This window comes from Planococcus citri, chromosome 1 (assembly GCF_950023065.1).
Source record: "Planococcus citri chromosome 1, ihPlaCitr1.1, whole genome shotgun sequence".
In the NCBI taxonomy this organism is placed as follows: Eukaryota; Metazoa; Arthropoda; class Insecta; order Hemiptera; family Pseudococcidae; genus Planococcus; species Planococcus citri.
Genome location: NC_088677.1, coordinates 6,538,124 through 6,557,024, shown reverse-complemented (window position 1 = coordinate 6,557,024; position 18,901 = coordinate 6,538,124). Strand labels below are relative to the sequence as shown.

The 18,901-nt window shown below is 37.9% G+C and overlaps 1 protein-coding gene across 4 annotated transcripts in view; it reads left to right on the top strand.

Moving 5' to 3' along the window:
• The window catches only part of krz (kurtz), a 308,096-nt gene that overhangs the window by 103,039 nt on the left and 186,156 nt on the right, over positions 1 to 18,901 (top strand). Inside the window, exon 1 of one of the 4 annotated variants that reach the window (XM_065365009.1) lies at positions 13,678 to 13,737. The exons of the other annotated variants lie outside the window; for them this stretch is intronic. The gene's annotated coding sequence lies outside the window, so the exon portion shown is untranslated. Of the gene's footprint in view, positions 1 to 13,677; positions 13,738 to 18,901 lie in introns of those variants that run through there. 4 annotated transcript variants of the gene reach the window in all.

Sequence of the window (18,901 nt, the reverse complement as noted above, 5' to 3'; positions counted from 1 at the left end):
ATTGATATCGTCAAAATATCAGAGGTCTGATATCGATAATATCGATATACTAGGGGGCTACGCCCCCTGGCCGCTTCGCGGCCCAACCCCCATACTCGTTCCTCGGGCTTCGCCCTCGGAACTCGCTCTTGACCCCCCTTCACTCACTCTCAGAAGAGTTTTGCTCCCAAGTAGGTATATGCTTTGATTAAAACTTTGGTTAAAATGAAAGATGATAGACGCGAAAGCAAAGCACCGAAGACAGACGGATTAACATTATAACATTAGCAATAATATGTATCTGTTTCTGTTGAGAATTTCACGCTTCATCGATATGCATAAATCATAATCCTCGCATTGCACTGAAGAATTCCATTGTTGAAGGAGGAGTGGGAGGTTTGTATGCGCGCGCATGTCGCGTGATCATGTCTGGAATTACGTTGGTGGTTGTGCGTATGCTTGTGTGGGTGTGAATGTACACGCATCGTCCTAACGGTTTTTTGTTATAAAATGCCATAAAAATCGATCAAAATCGCACGATATAATAAACTTTTTGCTAATCTGTCTTCGCCATTATAATGAGCATGAATTTTCGGACATTTCCCTCGTTGACAGTACCCATCTAGCATTTTTAGTTTTCGAGATAATTTAATTCAATTTAATTCAAATTTGGATTCAAAATAGCTCAAAAACTAAAAACTCTAGACGGGTAATGTAATCGAGGGAAATGTTCAGGATTTAATGCTCTTTAAAATGAGATATTATCCACCCTTCTAGCCTTTTTCGTTCTTGATATATTTGAGAATAATCGAAAAAACGGCAAAAACAACCCATTTAAACTCAAAATTTGGGCCCTTTAATTACAAAATTTTTACCCCCGCGTATTTTTCCTATATTCTAGAGACGTTAAGCTGTCGATTAAAAAAAAAATTAGCTCTCTAGGTGCCATAGATCGGGCTGGGAATTTTTTTCCGATTTTTCGTGTATTTTTCGGGTATTTTTTGGGTATTTATTTTTCTTGCAGCTGTATAGTATAGATATCGGATGTTTTTGATGTTCATAAAAAGACCATAAAACAGCTGATTTTTGATGAAAAGAGAAACTGAATCATCTCTAAGCTGTTTCTATTCCTTATTTTTTTGCTTTTTCAGTATCTAGCTACCTATTTGGCGCTTTTTAAAATAATGATGACATCGATGACGTAATTGTCAACATTTCATCATTCTACAGATGAGGCCCATGGCTACCATTAATAGCCGTGATAATCAGTATTTTACTCTAAAAGAGTCTGAAAATGCTCAAAAAGATCAAAAAAATACCTCGCACAATTTATTTGCTGGATTTTTGCATAATTTTTAAACATTTTCTGATAATCGATTATCGGCTTCAAAATATCAATATATATCGACTGCGGCAAATATCGATAAATATCGATAATATCCCACCACTACAAAATATGCGGGCTCAGGGCAAGTATCATGTTGGGTCTTTTTTTTCGGCTCACCATAGTAACACAACTTAATTTTAACAACATAATATAACAATCTTCTTTATAACTCAAAACTTGAAGGGTAACTTCTCTGTCCGGTGGTTGGCAGCTCAGTTTCCTCTTCATCCACTCTGCTGCTGGCATCCTCTTTGCTGGTATTTGGTATTTGACTTGTCCGGTGGTGTTGTCGTGTTCGGTGTTTCTGCAAGCTCAGCTTCCTCTTTGTCCGCTTTGCTGCTTGATGACTTCTTCGGATTCAGTGTTGACTGCTAGCTTGGCTTCCTCTTCGTCCGCTTCGCTGCTGGGTTCTTCTTCGCTGGTGTGATGACTTGCAAGTCAGGGGTAGCATGCCTGGCCCACGCACCTATAGACACAATGTGTCCTTGATCGGCCAGATCTCACTACTAGCTAGCTCCTGCTGTGTTCGGGTGCTTGATCATGTAGCATCGCTTTCACTTAGCTGGCGTGTCTTCACAGTCAATGCTTCGCTGGCGAAGCTCCCTGTCCAAGCAGTTTGGGCAGTTCACAGGGCCATTTGTCCAACATCAGGGCCTGCTTGAGCCGATCTATAGCGTCGTTGTGTCTAGGACACCTCCACATGATGTGAGGAGTATCTTTGGCTTCTCCAGTGTCGCATCTCAAGCAGGTAGGGGAGTCCCTCTTCTTAGGCTTTTCGAATAGGTATTGACCTATGTCCCCATGCTCCGTCAGCTCATGTTGGGCCGCTTTTCTAAATCAGAAACTGTATTGAGGTTTTTGAAAGGTGTTGGAAGGGAAGGGGAGGGGGGCCAACTGGTGTGAAAGACAATAATATCAAGTTTTCCAATTGATACGACGTGAAAATTTTCATTTAGGGGGGGAAGGAGGGATTTTTGGAGGCCTCAAATGTGAAATTTTTTTCATTTTACATTAAACGAGAAACAAATTGGTCCAAGCAAATCGAGGGTGAGCGGTTTTAAAAAATGTTGCTTGAAAATGCCTAAATACGAGTTTTTTTTCAAAATACGAGGAGATTATTTTTTGATTTTTAAAATTTTAGAATTTAATGATGCTTTTTTTGAAGGAAGTTGATTTTGAAAAAAAAAACAGTACCTAGTGACCTACACTTATATACAGGCGCAAGTGAAGGCGGAAGTTCTTGAAAATTTGTATTTCGAGAGGTATAGAAACCGATGTTTTTTTTTTGTGAAGAGTTTAATTTTTTGGCTTTAAAACTTGATTTTTTTGTTAGCAATTTCCATCTTGATTTAAAAAAAGAAAAGATAAGAAGGTCGAGCCAAACGAGGGCAAGAGCTTTCGAAAACTTGCGTTTCAAGAAGTGAAAAATATTTTTTTTGTGTCCTTCAGAAAAAGTTTGGACCCGAGGCAAACTGTCCCCTTTGCACCTCCTCCAGGCGTCAATGCATTGAGACCCCCTGAACAGGTAAGGGGCTCGGTTTTTGTTAATTAGTAGTCTTCCACTCAAAGTATAAACATCCTCATTAATTTTCGTCGAAATCCAACGTATGCTTTATTTTTCACTCCATTTTGATGACCAGGATAAAAATGTCAGCGAAGGTTGAATTTTTTGGAAGACGAGGGACGGGTAGACGGTCTCACCCCCCCCCCAAACACATCCATTCATAACTCAGCATATTATAGCACTTCAGAAACAATCGTCTCAAGCTCAAAATGACGTGTAAAAACCGAAAAAAGTGTGCACTCCCTCATGACGAAACCCTACAACCTTTCAAGAGATGACAATGATTGTAGTGGAATAAAAAAATAGAGGGGAGGGGAGGGGGGAGAAACTCCAAAAAATGATAAAAATCCTTCATGCATATCAATTTCAAGGTTTTCGGGTGCGCTGGGTTCGAAAATAACGCCCTTTCAGTGATTAAACGCGCCATATACGAGGAAACAACCGTTATAAGAGGGGAAAAATAGAAAAAATAATAAAAATCCTTCGTGCAAATCGATTTTAAGGTTTTTTGAGTGCGCTGAGTTCGAAAATGGCATTTTTCTAGCCATTGGAAACGTCACATACGAGGCAATAACGGTTTCGTAAAAAATGATAGAAATCTTCCATGCGCGTCGAACCTTAAGTTTTTGGATGTGTCGATTTGAAGAATGGCGTCTGTTGGGCGATTAAAAATTTCCAAATGAAGGGAGACATCGGCGCGGCGAAAACTTTTCCCAATATGATCCGAAAAGTTCAGCGAAAAATAGGTCTAAGATGAAATAAAATTCTGACTGCTAAAACAAATTTTCTGTATGGTTTTGGGTCATGACCTTCTCTGACAAAGTATAGGTGCATACTTGTACCTCGGAACTGAAAATATTTTAAATTTTTCTCTCAGTTCGTATCCTACGTTTCAAAAAGGAAAAAAAAACTTTCACAGTAGAAGTATAGTTACGTCGTCGTCGCGCCGCAACAATCATCGGCTGTAAATTCCTGGCAACAAAGTTGCTCTCAGTCTCGATGTTCAAGTATAAACTTGCCTCGTCTTACACATCAAGTCGCCCATATCAAAGTTGCTTTTTTCATCTATCTCTTCGCATAGTTTAACCAACGAGAAGAAAAAAAAAATGAAAAAAAGGGCAAGAAGAAACTATACGTACTCCGACGCTTATACAAAATTCACGAATAGTTTAGGAAATTCGTCGACGTATATAGTCGAATTTCTCCCACAAAACGCTCTAGGCTCTCAAAGGAAGAAAAAAAACTATACGTTGGAACATTATTTCATTCGTATACTATGAAACAAAACTACTGTACAAAACTACTGTACTACAACTACAAGTTCTGCAGCGACGTTTTCTTTTTTTCTTTTCTTTTTTCGCAACAACACGTTCGTTGGTGAAGAAACTTTTGCTTTGAACGTTCTCTAGGTTCGCAAGTAACAAAAAAAAGAAAAAAGTCGACAATTTCATTAGAGCGAAATGTAAGTATAGTGAGCGTATTACTATTACCTGAGCTTATTCGGTATATCTTTTTCGCACTAAAAGTCGATCTAGTTCTGTGGAATCTATACAATACACGTACGAGTGGTACCAAGTTGAGAGACAGAGAGAGAGAGGAAAGAAAATTTACATTCGTAGCATTCAATCGATGATGTTTCCACGCCAGTCATATAAATGAGAAATTAACCTCTTCCGTCCTGCTCTTCTCACTCTCTCGATCTGCTTTCCTGTCTGTCTCTCGTTGCTCTATAGAGAGCTTCTCTCTTATCTGCGTACGAGTATAATGTGCCGACTGCCGACAATGAATACAGGGTGATACGTAAAGTATTCGTAGACGTATTACGTATTAGAGTGAGATAAACGCTAAACGTAATACTGTCATCAATTATTCTGTGTATTATCAAATTCATTATCACCCAAACACCTAAAATATTGAAAAATTCTCACATTTACACCATCCAATGTTTTCAAAAATTGGTATTTTTTAGATTTATGTACATATTATTAGATTCGACGAAAATGTATCCTATCTCACCTACACGCGCTGAACCACAATAAGGGTTATCAATACTACTATAAATTGTTGTTTTCTCCCAGATAAAAATGAATTATTGTGCGTCGAAGCAATTGCATTTTATAACAGGTACAATGTTTGTAGAACGTGAAAATATCGTGTTGTATAGTAAAATAGGCCCCCTATACTTTCAAATTCGAAGGGCTGAAATGTGCAAAAAATTGAAAAATCATTCGAAATGCTTCGTTTAATTCCAAACATCTTGGGCTTCTTCGGCTTTAACCCTTTGAGAGCCGAGAAAAATCTGACATCACTTCATTTTTGAACAGAAATTTTTTTGATTTGAAAATTACCTACGTCACTCCTACAATTGTGTAATTGTCACAATTTGTACAAAAGATGATCATTTTTTATTGTTTCTCAGAATTTTGGATTTTGGCTTCGTTTCAAAAATTGTTCACGTAATATAAAATTTATTTTGGAAATATTGAGCATTTCCTCAAATTCCAAAACGACATTTTTCAATTTTCATTTGTCAGATTCTTCTCGGATCTCAAAGGGTTAAGAAGGTTACACAGTTCATCTCAAGTCTGAAAATCTTCCACAATGGAGTAAATGTTGGTATTTTGAAGTCTTAGGGTATTCAACTCCCCCTCCCCCTCCTCTTTCGACAGTTGTAGGTACTTTTATCTCGAAAACGATTGCAACTTTTTTTATGTAGTTCACAAAATTCGTCGATTTTTGAGCGAAAATTTCCAAAATCCTTCGACATTTTCCTGACTTTTCCAGAAGGGAAGAATGTCCTGATTTTCTTATAGTTATCCAGAAATTAGACATCCTGAACATTTCACCGTTTTTTGTAAAAAAAAAAATCCAAAAAAGTCTAAATGTTTTTCTAAATCATTTAAGAGTTTTGCTTTCTTGCCAAAAATTTTCAGAAAATTTCGTATTTTCTCGGTATCATTTGAAGAAAGCGTCGCCTTTGTGACAAAAAGTTAGGGAAATTTTAATTTTTTTTTGCAATATTAACTATCAAAAAGTCCAGCTTTTTGCTAAAATTGGTAAAAGTCTCTCCTTTCACAAAAAACTGACTTGGAATTTCGTTTTTTAAAAACATTTGCCTGCAAATTTTCTTTTTTTTCCAAAAAAGTTATTCAAAACTCTCGCATTTCCCCCATAAATTACCATAAAAAAAAATTTTGAAGCGAATTTCGATTTTTTATTTTTTGATAAAATTTTAACTCGTTTCTATGAGTTTGTGGGGCACTTTTCCAAAAATTATGTCCGAATTTTGGACTGAAAATTTTTCAAAAATGCTCAAAAACCATAAATTTTTGTGCCATTATTTTTTTGGCAATAATTTTCAAAAAATCTTATTTTTGCTAACAATGTAAAAGTCTTGCTTTTTGACAGAAATTATCGCTTTTGATTAAAATTTCTACCAAAGAGTCTCGCTGTGTTGCTGGCAGGTGAGTGATCTATCCAGTGTCACTCCTAGATATTTGGGGTGGTCATTGTGATTCAGTGCAGTGTTTCCCCATTGGCTGTTGAGCTGTCTCTTGGCCTCACGGTTTCACAGGTGGAATGAACAGGTTTCTGTCTTTGATGGATTTGGCCTAAGGTGGTCGGCTTTGAAGTATACATCGAGTTCTTCTATTGTCTGATTCAGTGTGTCTTCCACCTCTACAAATGTGTCACACTGTGCTGTGAGCGCCAAGTCATCTGCAGGAAGCAGTGCAGGTCCTCCAATTGGTTGGTCATTGGTGTAGATATTAAAAATGATGGGTGACAGGACACTTCCCTGCAGCAAGCCATTCTTTTGCCTTCTCCAAGTGCTATTCTTTCCATCTAAAGTCACATAGAACCTCTGGTCTTTCAGCAGTGTCCTGATGATTTCTGTAAATTTGTAGTCCATGGTCAGTTCATAAATCTTGCACCAAAGTATCCGATGACACACTGTGTTAAACACCGCAGTGAGGTCCACAAACACAGCACCAGTGACCTTGCACTGTTCAAAACCATCCTCTATGTCTATGTGCTGTGTTAGACTCAGGACCTGACCAGTGTAAGATTTCCTAGGTCTGAAACCTGCCTGCTGACTGATTAGGTTCTTATCAATATGCTCAGCTACTAGATTTTGGACCACCTGCTCAAATATCTTATACAGGTGGCATAGTAACGATATAGGGTGGTAACTTTTGGGCTCATCTGGGTCTTTGCCTGGCATCTAGATAGCAATGACGTGGGCCTGCCTCCATAATCAAGTTATTTTTGATGTTTCTACGCAGGTGTTGTACAATTCCTGGATCCAGGCAACAGTTTTAGGCTCGATAATGCTTTATCTGCTCCACATACATTTTATCAACACCTGCTGCTTTTTTATTTCTGGCTGAATGTATAGCTGCTGTGATCGCGGAGTATGTGAATGGTGATGAAAAGTTATTCACTTCCTCTGCATGGTTATGAGTAATTTTCTTGCTTTTAACACTACCAGTTGTCTTTCCATTTATGAGCAGCTGGTGAGCAATCTGGTTTGCGGTTTTCTGAGTGAAACTGCTTGCATGACTTTCTTCTCCATTCAGTCTTTTGAGCAGATGCCATGCTCTTCAACTGTCCTTGCCAAAATTGAGATCTTCTACCAGTCCTTGCCAGTTCCCCTGCCTTGACTGAGCTATCTCCTCTGAAAGTTTATTTCCAAGCTCTATGCTGTCACCATCAAAAGGATTTTCATTAAATTTAACAATATATTCGTTGTACTGTGTGATGAGGCTTGGTTTCATACCAGAGATGTAATCTTTCCTTGCTCCTCTTGGGATGTGCTTGACTGAGATTCATTTAAGGACTGCATTAAAAAGATTGTAATTTTCTGGTGCTGGTATGATGTTATCCACCTCTGCATCCAGCTCCTGACTGAAGGACTCCCAATCAGCCTTATTAAAGTTAAATCTTGGTGGTGGGATTGCACTTCTGATTGCACAGACCGCTGCTCTGACCTCACAGATTATAGGCCTGTGATGGGTATGAGGTATGGGATTGGCAACCTGCAGTTTCTAGCAAAGATGTGACATTTGCTCTGACACAAAGATGTTATCTGGGTTATAACCACGTTTCCAACGTCCGCTGTTGAATGAGGCCGGTAGTTTAGGATCAAAGATAAGGTGCAGTTGGTTTTCATCAGCCCATTTTTCCCGCCAAGTCTCCATTTCAGTCATTCTCAGTGGTACCCCCAGCTCACTCCGTGGCTGTTGAAATCTCCAATCACAACTTGTTTTCACTGGGTGCCTGTGTTAGGATTGTTTGGCCATTTGAAATCAGCGTTATGGGTAGTTTGTAGATTGATGTTATCAGGCAGTCTCCAATGTCCACTGTCGGGATCTCTATATTATCATCATCATCTGTGCAAGAGGCAGCAAGTATCTCCATATTTTGTTTCACTAGGATGGCACTTCCATATTTCTTGTGTGGTCTGTTAATTACCATCTTCATTCCAGTGATTTTTGGCTGGTGTGTTGTATGAGGTCTGTGCGTTTCTTGAATGGCAACTATGTCCACGTTTAGGTCCTTGACCATTTCTGACAGGATTTGCTCCTTCGCCGCAGCTGTCCCTTCGATATTGATTGATAAAATTCGGAACGGAGTTGTCGTCCTCGACTGTGTTGGTCCTGAAAAGGACCGTTTCAGCCCGGACGTAGGGGTGCATGGTTGACTGGTGTTGGGATGATTGGCCAGCAAAGTTGCTGTTTCCAGGGGGCGCCAGCTGTTTGTAAATGCTTTAAACTATGAAAATTTATAAATGTTCTTAAAATATACAGCATGTGTGGAGGCTCATCAAAAACAATTGGAAAAAAATCAATACAAGTGAGCGCATTGATGAATTTTTTCATTTTTTCACTACTTTTTGACAAAATTCACTACTTTTTCACTGCTTTCACTGCATCTTAGATGCCCTGAAAATTGATGAAATTTTGACAAGTTCGGAAAAAAATAGCATGTAAAACAACCGGCACAACAAATTTAAAACTTTTTAAGGGTACTTTTGATTTGTCGTGATTCAACCCGAACAAAATTGGAAGATTTTTGAGTAGCACTGAAGTACGAGTATTTTCAAGGTCTGCCTTATACTTTAGTCTCGTAGACTGTTTCATTTTACACAAAGCTATCAATTTGAAAACGCTTTCTTAAGCAGCACGGTTTAAAATTAAGTCGAAATAGACGAGAGAAGATATCGCGAAGCACGATAACGAGATGTAGGTACGAGAATCGGTGGCAATAGCGTGCAACAAAACGCTGTGTACGAGTATCGCTGGTATCGGAAAGGTATATCGAGATCGGGATCAGCACAGGATGGGCAAATGATGAGCGTTATTTTTGACCCTGTCACCATACCCGGCTTGTCGCGCAGGCACATCCCGCCATCCCCACCCTCGACTCGTTTCCATAATTAAAGCGTGTAAGTTTAATGGAAAAGCTGGTTTAATTAAATCGCGCCGCTGTCGCACCGCGTACCTCGTTTAGCCGCCGCCGGGATCCCTTAATGGAAATTAATTCGTAGCCTAGTGAATTTGATAGTGTTTATTATGCGTCGTCGTTTGAAAAAGCCGCCGCCGCCGCGCCGCGCCGTATAGCCTTGCCTTTGAGAATACATATTTTTTTCGCTGCCATTTTTCACGCTTCGCTTATCGACAACTTAATTTGCTCGCGGTTCTAAGCTCTGTTCGCAATTCTCGAAAAGCCCGCGGAAAATTATTAATTGCACGAGAAGCTTTTAAGTCGCGCGGTAATATAATTAGGATTTTTTTCCCTCTCTCGCTATACTTATTCGAGCCGAGCTAAGCCCTCTGTTTCGTTCCATCTTTTTCTCTCTCTCTACTATGTCTGTGTGCTGTGTTGACTCGTGATTCGCGCGGACGTCGTAGTCGTCGCCGCGAGTTCTTTTTGATTATTATTAAAATTTTACCATGTGTAAACAAAGTGTAGGTCTAGGTACTGAAACAGTTACCGGAAAAGGGGTGTGTTTGCTGGTGAGGTTTCAAAGTGAAGAAGATGCTGCCTTCGTTGTACGGGGTAGTGCAAAAGCGTACGAGTGTATATTGAAATTGTGTGTTTTACGCCGAATTTGCCAGACTTTTATTTTTTTTCCGCTGCTGGGATTATTACAGTATTAGACTTCCTGGTGTGACACGGGCTTAGCTAAGGGCGGCATTTGTTTTTTTTTTTCAGCGAAACCCTCACTTTTACTCGAGGGTTTAGGTTTTTAATTTTTTGATTCGGTTCACGTGTTAAGAACAAGATCGGTACGCGAAACATGACGGCAGAATAGGTGGTTATGGATGTCTCCCCCCTCCCCCCACCCTTGAAATTTCGAGAAAAAATGAATGAATAGTTGTAGAATTATTCGACATTTTGACTTCTATTTTTTCCCAAGAAAAAAGTAACTTCAGTAACTAAAAAACTATCAAAAAGGTGATGAAATGCGAGCAAAACATTTTAGTACACGTAAAAAAGCTCACCAAAAAAAACACACTACGATAGATGCCCCTTTTGGAATTGAAGTATGTAAAACGCATATCTCACTCAGATCATGAGGGAGTAATGTTCATGCGCAATATCACTGAACTGGTACAAGAAGTAAATTATGTAAAACCTCAGCAACGAATAATAAATGACACCACCAAGGGAACTTTTCTCAGATTACTTGAGGGTGAGAATTGGAGTAACTGCTGGACTGAAACAGATACCATTAATACAGCTTTTCAGAGTTTCCTAAATGTGTTCTTATCGCACTATGATGTGTCATTCCCATTTGGTATAGTGAAAGGGAAACAAAAAAGTATTACAAAATTTCTCCTACCCACCCAAATTTAAATCAAAACTGTTAAGCAAAATTAAATGGACCTTCATAGCATGAAGAAGACTTTTGACTCCCCATACCTAAAAGAAAAATATAAAATAACTAAACAAAAGTATAAAACTTTAATTGAAAATGCAAAAAAAAACTGCAAATGATAGAAAACTCCAAAATGCCAAAAACTTGAACAAAACCTCCTGGGAACTTATCAAAAAAAAAAAAAAAAAAAAAAAAGATAACTGTATTGATTATATGGACCAAAACCACATGGTAGCCAATCCACTGGAAATTGCCTCTGCTTTAAATAAATTCTTTTGTAATGTACCAAAGGTAGAAAACTTGAAGGATTATGAAAATCCCTTGGATAATTTAAACCCATCCAATATGTCTACATTCTTCATTGCACTAACAAACATAGTTGAGGTCATGAATGTAATTCACTCACTCAAAAATTCCTATTCAAAAGACTACCATGGACTTGATATCTATAAATACATAGTACTGAAAATAGCAGCGCCATACATTGCTGAACCATAGCCAGCCTCTTCAACATGTCTGTTCAGGAAGGAGCCTTCTCCAATATCCTTAAGGTCAATATCATGACACCTGTGTTCAAAAAGAGTGATAGAAGTGCCATGAATAACCACTGACTCATCTCTATAACATCAGTGTTTTCCAAACTTCTAGAAAGCTTATTCTATAAACATATATGAGAGGCATTTCACAATATGGGCCTTTGTGGTGATTAGGTGTTTTTTTTATTGGCGATTCCGACTTCCTTTTTCACGAGAAATCAAATGGTGCAATCAGATTTCACCTATCTCATCAACTTCTCGTTTTGAAAATCATTTGAACATGAATACTCAAAAACTCACATTTTTGGGAAATCAAAAACCAAGTTTTTGTTTGTTTTTGACTTGAAAAAAAATGTCGATGGAAAAATTATTTTATTGTTGTTACCTGTGTAAAATTTCATGGTGAATCCAAATTTCTCGGTATTTTTTTGTGGGGTAGTCTGTAACATTGTGTAAATTTGGCTGTTCACCACAATGTCCCTTTTCTAAATCACAGATATCAGGCGATGATGAAGAAATTTCATCAAAATTTCCCATCCAACCTATGCGCAAGACAACACTGCATCCAAAAATTGAAAAAATTGAAGCGATTCGATGTTTTTTCTCTCCTGAAAAAATCGAAATATCACCATAAGGGACCTTATTGCAAAACCCCTCTCATATCAAAAATTTTCAGTGATAATAATTTGTTACACAGCTCCCAATATGGATTTTACAAAAACAAAAATACAACAAGTGCCATTTATCAACTTATTCTCAATATCTTGAAAAATCTCCACAACAAAAATGACATTATAGGGTTATTTTGCGATCTTTCAAAAGCATTTGATATAATTAATCATGAAATATTGCGAGGTAAACTAGAAAAGTATGGTATTAGAGGGGTGGCTTTGGACTGGACCACATCCTTTCTCAAAAATAGAACTCAAATTGTTAAGACAGAAGATATAAATGGAGACCATTTCTCTGAACAATACCCAGTTGAGCAAGGAGTTTCACAGTGGTCAATATTAGGACCTCTGTTCTTCATTTATTATGTCAATGACCTTCCAAAAAATGTAAGGGGTAACTTGATCCTATTAATTGCAGATGACACTACAGCACTGATTCCTATGAATATGTTTGTTTGGGTTGAAGGGCGACGATTTAAATGGGGTCTCGAGGTACTCAACTTCAGCAGCGCATACCTCCAAAGCTATGATAAGATCAAAACCGATTTCATAGTTCCAAAGGGCATTACATTTTGAACTTTCTAAGTACCTACTTATTTTGAAATTTTTGAAAGTTGAAAGTTGAACTTCTAAATTTCAAAATGGCGCTGTAAGTGGGAGCTACCCTTTGAAATACTAAAAAAATTTCCATAGATGTACGTTTTGATGCTTTTTCGAAATATTCTATTTTCGAGATGGGATCTTTCAATAGTGGGGAAGCACCCCCTCCTCCGCCAAATTTGGGCAAAACTTTCAAAAAAAATCTGGGGCATGTGATATATCGAATTGTATGTTTTTGGTACCGCTGAACTCGAATATGACGTCAGATTTTTGATTGAACCCCATCCACTGCCCCTAGCACCTCCCCAAATGGGGTAAAAGTTCAAAAAAGTGTTTTGTTAGTGCGACACATGAAATAGTATGTTTTTGGTGATGCTGAACTCGAATATGACGTCAGATTTTTGATAGTACCCAATCCACGGTCCCCAGCACCACCATCTAGGGGGTAAAAGTGGAAAAAATGGGTTCATTCGTGTGACACATGAAAGAAGTATGTTTTCGATATCGCATGAACACGAATATAGCTTTAGTTCCAAACTGATTGGAGGTTCCCCACTTATTTGGTGGGCAGACATAGTAAAAAAAATTTGAGCGAAATCGAAGGTCAAATTGAGGTGGAATGACCGAATGACTCTGATCAAGTTCTGGTAATTTTCAATTATTTGGGGGAGGGGGGACGAAAACTCAAATTCACATGACACAATTTCCGCAGTTTTGACAAATCATCATTCAATTTTGAGAATTTTCAATTAATTCTTGGTATTTTTCAATAATCTATGCAGTCTGTGCAAAATTTAACCCAATTGAGAAATTTTCTCACATTTTTGTCGTGTTTTCTGATGGTCCATGAATTTTTGGTATTTTTGAGAGATTTTCACGATCAATTTTACAATTTTCAAATAATACTTCATTTGTGTATATCAATTTCTACATCTTTATTGAATGTCGTGATCGTCAGAATTTTTACTTTTGTCTTCGGACATTATTATTTCATTAATCTGTCGATTGATCAATAATTTTATGCGTAACTAATCCATCTTAATTTTTCTTTGTTTCAGGTGAGTACAAATTCCCTTCACAAAATGTTAGAATATGAACTCGCGTACGAGAATAAGTAGGTAAGTAATATTATAATCCTTATGAGAAAAATTACGTAAGTAACTTCTACAACTGTGACCTTTTCTTGTCAATAGCAAATATTAAAAAATTCTAAAATCATGGAATTTGAAAATCAGCTATAATGAATTGTCCATCAGGTATGAATAGAGGTGATCTGATTTTCCGAATACGAATTTGGAAACAGTAGATCAAATTTTTGAGTTCACAAACGATTTTGATTTTTAATGAATTTTTTAAAATTCAAATTTGGTGAGAAAATCGTAAGTTTTCGAAACTTTTTTCAAGCAGTTTTGACGAAATTTGAGCTGAAAACTGGATCATGTCATAACTTTTGCGAGTTTGAAGGAAATGTTAGTACCTAGTTGACATTTTGAAGTTCAAAATGACGTATAAGTAATTTCGTTAGAAATTCAAATTTTGAAATGTAAATGTTTTTTGAGTAATGATTTCGTTTTCAAATTTCAGTTTTATTCTGTGTGTTTTTGATTCAATGTTCCAAATACTCGTATAAGTTTCGTTTTTCTATCAATTTTTTGTAGCCAGGGGGGGGGGGCTAGCCGAGAGGTCATATCAGAAAAAAGATTTTCCTCAGCCGTCTCAATTGCCTTATTAACTCACGTACAACTTTCAACAATTTCCCTGCAAACAATGGGAAAACATAAGCTCTATCGAATTTATCAAATGAACCAGGCTAATTTCAATTTCCCGTTAAGGCGCGATCCCTTTAAACTCGCCAGTTACGCAATGCTCTATATAGTAAATTTTTCCATTTCATTAATCCTTTCGCCCATTTGTCCGATGTGTTGTTTCCGAGCGTCTTATACGCCGATCATTTTTTCCCCCCTTCGTTCTACTTCTTATCGTGTACCTACCTACCTTGGAACCTCGGTGTATAAGAGTTATTAATACAGTATCCATCCCTTTTCGTTACAGTGCAGCGGGCTGCTTGTGATTCAATTATTTTTCGCGCGCGTTTCGCGTTTTATTATGAAATAATTTACTTCGGTGATTTAATACCGTTCGCTCGGGGCTTCGGTTGCTTTATTCTGTTCAACTTATTTATCGTCAGGTGCGGTTCTATGTACGTAGTAAAACTCGATAGAAGATGAACCGTTGCGTCAGGCAGACGGTTTTCTCGAAACTCTGGGCCAAATTTTGCGACCGCATCGATGTACATTTACCGCAGCACAAGACTGTTCGCGGAAAACACCGAGTTGGAGCAAGTTTTCAATTAAGTCGAACTTCTCGTTCACTTCGCCTCTCTTTCTCTACGTCTGTTTTCTAAAATTTTCACTCGACGACGATAAAGTACTACGCGGTGGTTTACACGAGACGACAGTGGCACACCTTTGCTTGAGCTTTGCTATACATTTATACGAAAAGCGCGAATAGCGTAAAAATCATTAACGTCGTGCGCGGTTTGCCCGGCCCGGCCTTTCCTCGTTAGAGAGGTATTTTTCATTTTCACATCGTCATCGCGTTCGTTTTCCTGCTTCTGCTCGACTCGTCGTATACAATTCAATAATTAATTGAGTTATTGTCGGCTGCCGCGAGTAAAAAATAATACCGCCAGCCGAACAATACCGTCGACGAATCGCAATTCCCATTATTTTGCCGCCAAAACGAACGTTGTTTGGAGAATGGACTCCCCCCTCCCCTCCCTCCTCCTGCATGCTGCTGTTTTGGCTCGCGAAACACTTCTATATTGTAGTATAATGTTGCCTTCGTGAAACAATGGTACCTATTCACATTTTGTGTTTACTGTAAGGAAAGGATGGTTGCCACGAATTCGTCGAGAAAGGCTCGAAGGCGTCACTTATACATACGAAAACGATTGTTTTCTTACACAGATGTTTACACTTTGAACAACTCAACGGCCCTTTGACTAATTGCGATTCGGCTGAAATTTACCTTCTAGGTGTCTTACTTTCGTGGCTTCGTTAGATTCTGGTATAGTAATTGACTGATTCGTTCGCGAACGAAATGAACCATTGTTTTATACGGATGTGTTTTGTTGAAAATTCTGAAATTCCTTGGTGAACTGATTTGACTGTTTACAATTCCCTTCAGTGAACAAAAATGTCGAAGAAAGAACGATTTTGTACATATCCTAATTTGAGTAGATCGTTCGCGAACGAATTGAATTGATTCTAGTTTTTGATAACATGATTGAAACAGTCAAGTTTCGTATTGCCATTTTTTCACAATTTGATTTTTTGGTGAATCGTTCGTTCGCGAACGGTTCTTCTCCTCTGAGCGAATCGTTCGCGAACGAATTGAATTGATTCTAGTTTTTGATAACACGATTGAAACAGTCAAGTTTCGTTTTTCCATCTTTACACAATTTGATTTTTTGGTGAATCGTTCGTTCGCGAACGGTTCCTCTCCTGTGAGCGAATCGTTCGCGAACGAAGAATTCAAAGTTTTTGTTGACGCTTTGAAAATTAATGTTTCTTTTCATTTTGTCCTATGATTCATCCTCGGATCTGATTTACAAATGATGGAGTCGTTCGCGAATGATTCGTCGTTTCCAAGCAAATCATTCGCGAACGAATCAACTGGAATTTCTCATCATTGATTTGTTAAACCAGGTTTTATGATGATAATCTGCCATCTGGATTGGTTTATTTACGATTGATTCATTCATTCGCGAACGATTTTTTTCGCCTCTCAGTGAGTCATTCATGAACGAATCATCTTCAATTCTTAATTTCGTGCTGATGAATGCCCGAATTCGATTTTTTTGGTGAAGAATGAAGATTAGTCGTTCTCGAATGATTTGCTTATTCCGAGTAAATCATTCGCGAAGGAATCGAGTTCTTATTTTTGTCAAAAGAATTGAATCTCAATTTGATCTGATTTTTCAGTGAATCATTCGTTCGCGAACGATTCTTGTTTCCTGAACAAATCGTTCGCAAACGAATCTTTTCTTTCACAAGCCTGGTTCATGAATTGAGGAAAATTTGCTTTGTTTCGTCGTGTATCATTATGCATGATTTTAAAGTGATTCAGTCGTTCTCGAATGACGCGTTGATTTTGAGCAACTCGTTCGCGAACGAGCTGAATTCAGGTTTTGACGACAGAATTGAAACTGTCTGGCTTCGTGATGTCGTATTTACTCGATTTGATTTTTCAGTGAATCATTCGTTCGCAAACGATTCATCTCCTCTAAGAGCAAATCGTTCGCGAACGAACATTTGCAAACATGTTGATGAATTGAGAAAACTTTTGCTTTGTTTTGTAGTGTACTATTGTATTGATTTTCTCAAGTGATTCAGCCGTTCTCGAATGATGCGTTGATTTTGAGCAACTCGTTCGCGAACGATTCATCTCCTTTGAGAGCGAATGATTCGCGAACGAATCATTTAACAACATTGATTTTTAGGTGATTCAGTCGTTCTCGAATGAAGCGTTGATTTTGAGCAACTCGTTCGCGAACGAGTTGACATTTCAGTGAATCATTCGTTCGCGAACGATTTGCTCCTAAAGGAGATAAATCGTTCGCGAACGAATCATTCACAAACTTTGTTAATGAATTGAAGAATGTTTCGCTTTGTCATATGTACCTATTATCTGATCCATTTCCATGTGATTTAGTCGTTCTTGAATTATATTTTGATTATGAGCAAATCGTTCGCGAACGAACTGAGTCAAATTTCTGGAAATAAGATTTAAATCAGTCGTTTTTCGACATGTTGTGCTTTCCTGATTCAAGTTTTTAGTGTATCATTCGTTCGCGAACGATTTTTCGTTCCTGAGCAAATCGTTCGCGAACGAACCTTACGCAAACCTTGTTGATGAATTGAGGAAACTTTTGCCTTGTTTTGTCGTGTATTAGTTATATTGATTTTCAAGTGATTCAGTCGTTCTCGAATTATATTTTGATTGTGAGCAAATCGTTCGCGAACGAACTGAGTAGAATTTCTGGCAATACGATTAAAATGAGTCGTTGTTCGACATGTTGCGCTTACCTGATTTGATTTTTCAGTGAATCATTTGTTCGCGAAGGATTTTTCTTTCCTGAGCAAATCGTTCGCGAACGAATCTTTCGCAAACCTTGTCGATGAATTGAGGAAACTTTTGCGTTGTTTTGTCGTGTATTAGTTGTATTGATTTTCAAGTGATTCAGTCGTTCTCGAATTATATTTCGATTGTGAGCAAATCGTTCGCGAACGAACTGAATCGAATTTCTGGCAATACGATTAAAATCAGTCGATTTTCGCTATGTTGCGCTTACCTAATTTGATTTTTCAGTGAATCATTTGTTCACGAAGGATTTTCCTCCTGTGAATTGTGAGCAAATCGTTCACGAACGAATCATTCACAATTTTTGTTGATTTATCGCAGAAACTCAAAGAAAGTTTCGCTTTGTCGTGTCGTGCAATGTCTGATCGATTTCCAAGTGATCAAGTAATTCTCTAACGATTCATCGTTTCTGAGCGAATCGTTCGCGAATGAATGAGCTCTAATTTTTTTTACAATAAATTTGTAATGTTTAGTTTTGTTGTATAATTTTTCACTTGGTTTGATTTATCAATGATTCATTCACTCGTGAATGGGGGTTTCCACTAGTGAATCAGTCACGAACGAATCATCTTCAGTTCGTTTTAATGAATGTGCGAAGGTCAAGTTCGCCGAGTCGTTTTTCTACTGGATTTGATTTAAAAGTGATTCTGTCGTTCTTCGAATGATTTTCCCGTTTTGAGCGAATCGTTCGCGAACGAATCGACTCCAGTTTACAAGAACAGGATTAAAACAGTGCAGTTTGGTCGTCTTGTCATCCTTACGTATGTACTTTGATTGTTCATTTTGATCATTCGTTCGCGAACGATTTTTTTCCTTTGCGTTGATCGTACATCCGTTCGCGAACGAATCGTTCACTATTTTCATACATAAATTGAAAAATGTTTTCATTTTGTCTTGAGCCACGTATTATCAGATTTAATTTCCAAGTGATTCAGTCGTTCTCGAATGATCTCTTGATTTTGAGCAAGTCGTTCGCGAACGAATTCAGTGCAGTTTTTGTGACATGATTAAAACGATCAAGTTTCGTCGAGTGATCCTCGAATCCTCAGCTAATTTGATTTTTCAGTGAATCATTCGTTCGCGAACGATTTTTCTCTTCTGAGCAAATCTTCGTGAACGAATCATTCCAAGTTTTTG